General features: G+C 44.1%; 1 protein-coding gene across 3 annotated transcripts in view; it reads right to left on the reverse strand.

Annotated features, from left to right (window-relative positions):
• The window catches only part of INCENP (inner centromere protein), a 28,322-nt gene that overhangs the window by 24,533 nt on the left and 229 nt on the right, over nucleotides 1-3,560 (reverse strand). The window contains exon 1 of one of the 3 annotated variants that reach the window (XM_081956384.1): nucleotides 2,744-2,764. The exons of 1 other annotated variant lie outside the window; for it this stretch is intronic. The gene's annotated coding sequence lies outside the window, so the exon portion shown is untranslated. Of the gene's footprint in view, nucleotides 1-335; nucleotides 529-2,743; nucleotides 2,765-3,560 lie in introns of those variants that run through there. One more of the 3 variants, XM_081956382.1, reaches the window with a different exon arrangement.

Below are 3,560 nucleotides of genomic sequence, written 5' to 3' on the forward strand. Positions count from 1 at the left end.
AATTTTGGTTATACAGCATATCTACAATTCAGGATGGGGGTCTTTCAGGCGTGGCTTTTACGAATTTATGGTTCAACGCATCATGCAAATACAAAGCGGATTATTTCGTCAACCAAAATTAAACGCGCTGTGCAAATCCAGACTTCAGATATCAGCCTCCTTTCAAAACCCGCCTTTCAAGTCTTCTAGCGATATTGGACTACGATCATTATTCCTAACCGAAACCATGCTGCGAGGGCATAATGTCCCGGAATTGCCCTCCACATTGACCGTTACTCTACTCGCCATTGAATCCACCGAGAACAAAATGAAACCTTGAACACTATAAAACCCACCAGTCCCCACCGACTGACGATCAAAGAGCCAGACAGACGCCGATCGTCCTTTTTTCAGGCAAGCTCGCTCATTCACCGCTCCCGCGGAGGGGCAGCCCGTTTCCTCCGGACCCGGCACAGATCCGAACGAACCGCCAGCCTTCCTTTCTTCCAGCAACGGGCGCGCCAGGAACATCGGCAAAACAGCCCCACCTGTGGCGCCCGCTACAAATTTCAAAGAGCGTCATACTTCCAGAGGTCCAATCAAAAGCGGAGATTTTAAAGGCGGGGATTGCTATTGGCCGAGTAAGGGAAAGAAGAACGCCCCAGCGGCAGATACGCGCGGTTCCGGGGGAGAGGCTTCAGTGTCATCTGGAGGAAAAGGAACTGCGAGGGCGCCTGCTGGATGCAGAGGGAAAAAGCGCGGAATGCAAAGCCAAAGCAATCTCTTTAATTGCAGTACAAAATCGTTGCAGGAAAGCTGTGCGGTGGCTTCGAGCCAGCCTTGACTCCTGGCGATTGCCTGCATTGCTTCCTACAGTTTTCTTGGCAATATTTAATTTGTTAGTCTTCAGTAGCAAAAAATATATATCAAGACTCATGTAGCATCTTTTCCGACTAATAAATCTTATTAAAAGGCAAACCGGTTTTTTTTGGGGGGGGGGGTAGTATGTGTTACTCGGAAAAGGAACTGTCAGATTTCTGGTTACATACACAATGTGTTGACATGGTTGTAGCCAGGGCCGGATTTAGATGAAAAGAGGCCCTAGGCTATTCCACTTATGGGGCCCTTTCACCTCCCATTTTTAAGTTTGTAAATTACATGAGAGATAATAAAATACATCATTACTGTGATATATACATTAAATGAAACATGTTGTAATTGGTACTAACCTTTATAAAAAATGTGGCACGGATAATAAATAAAAATAAAAGGCCCCTCTTGAACTTGAGGCCCTAGGCTGAAGCCTAGTTAGCCTATAGGAAAATCCGGCCCTGGTTGTAGCTGATAATGCAGAAATCAAAAAGTGAAGAAATGTTTTAATAGATTTGATTTAAAAATGGCGTTTCTAATTAAGAAACTGGAAAGGCAAAGGCAGAAAAAATGAAACTTTTACACTATAGCTCAAGAAGTACTATCCAATAGTCCCAGAGATGCTTTTTCAAGAGGCAACTGGACTTTCTTGTTTTACTTTGAAGACTTTTCGCTTCTCATCCAATAATCTTCTTCAGCTCTGACAGGATGGTGGGGAATGGAAGGATTTTATATTTTTTGCAGACAGCTAGTCATTTGCATTCTTTTAGAGAGTCATTGAGGCCCCTTGGAGGTTTATCTGTGTCCTCAGGATCACCTGAGTAGTGCAAATGGATGTGGAGTCTTCTTGGAACTGTTGAAAGGACTGTGTTGTACACTGAGATAAATGATGTTGTATCAGTGGTGGGTTGCAGGCGGTTTGCCCTGGTAATGAGGTAGGAGAAAAGGCATACCAGAGCCTGCCCGGAGCACTGGGTACCGTTCCGGTACGTTGCTCCGGAGGACCCACCCGCCTGCCTGCGCTCCTTACATGTCTTTAAAGCCTTCGGTGCTTCCGCTCACACAAATGGCACGTACAGCACCTGTGCAATGCTCCGCCAAGCAGCTGGAGCATTGTGGAGGCTTGTGGACGCATCGCTGGAAGCTAAGACGCATACGCGCACTGCGCGCATTCATGTGGAGGACACCAGGAATCCACCACTATGTTGTATCCTTCTCCCCCAGTTGAGAGGGGGCTGTTTGCTGTCTGCAAGGAATATAAATACCGTATTTTTTGAACTATAAGACACACTGGTGTATAAGAAACACCAACATTTCAAAGAGGTAAGTAAGAAAAAAAAGTTTTTGTCTTCCCTGGCCCCCAGGAGCACTCTGCAGACTTCAGCAGGACTGGGGTAAGGCAAAATTTTACCAAAATGGGGGCATTATTCCCTTCCCCCAGCCCTGGTGAAGCCTGCAGAGTGCTTCTGGGGAATGGGAGAATTTTGGTGAAAAATGCCAGGTTTTGCCCATTTTTCACAAAAATGAGATGTGGGGGCGGGGCTTTGGGAGGCCAAAAATGGCTGTATTCAGTGTATAAGGAACACCAACATTTCTATGCTCTTTTAGGGGGGAAAAGGTACGTCTTATATTCTGAAAAATATGGTAATTCTATTCTCCACCATCCAGTCAGAGCTGAAGAAGCTTCTTGGATGAGGAGCGAAATGTTTTCAAAGAAAAACAAAAAAGTCCAATTGTCTCTTGGAAAAGTACCTTTGGAACAACTATGACCTGGATAACATTATAACATATAATGGATAACATTTATCCATTATAAATCCATTTTGAAGTAAGCCTCAGGAACACAATGGGAACCACTTCCAAGGTATTTTTACCTAGTAAAAACTGGACTTACTTTGCCTACAAGTTCTTTCTCCCTCAACCATGATTGCAATCAGGCTCTTATGGCCACATCAGGGTTTCCAGCAGTTTCGTGTTTTACATTTGGGGTTTGATCCCCGTTTCAGCCATGTCCTTGCTTTGGGTATAAGGGAACATTACAGGTAGTCCTTGACTTACAACCATTTGTTTAGTACCATTCAAAGCTACAACAGCACTGAAAAAAGTTACCTATGACCATTTTTCATGTTTGCAACAGTTGCAGCATCCCGATGGTCACTTGCACAAAATTTGGCATTTATTACGATTGCAGTATCTGATGACCATCTTTTGCACCCTTCTGACAAGCCAAGTCAATGGAGGAGGCCAGATTCACTTAACAATAATGTTACGAACAACTATGGCAAGAAATGTCATAAAACGGGGCAAAACGTAACTCTCACTTAGCAACAAAAAAATTGGGCTCAATTGTGGTTTCAAGTTGAGCACTACCTGTATTGCAAGTTGAATTCAACTTCTGTTGACTCTCTGGAGCTATTATCCCAGAGGGTTCATTGGCAACAATAGGAAAGTTAATCTTCCCTGCTTTCAACTACATTTAAAAAAAAACAACACCTCAGTCTAATTCATTTCTATAGTCCAGGAATATTATCTTTTCAAAGATCAGCCACGACCACCTACTTACTGCTGCCACAACCCTTACAATAAGCACCGCCATCCCCAGCTCATTTTTCAAGCCGTTGCTCCCCTAGTTCAGCCCAAGAGAAACCATTTAATGAGACAAAAAAGGAGCGGCAACTCCCTTCTCAAAATAAACCGGCACTTTCCCCATC

Source organism: Natrix helvetica (assembly GCF_964273705.1).
Source record: "Natrix helvetica genome assembly, chromosome: 1".
Classification (NCBI taxonomy): domain Eukaryota; kingdom Metazoa; phylum Chordata; class Lepidosauria; order Squamata; family Natricidae; genus Natrix; species Natrix helvetica.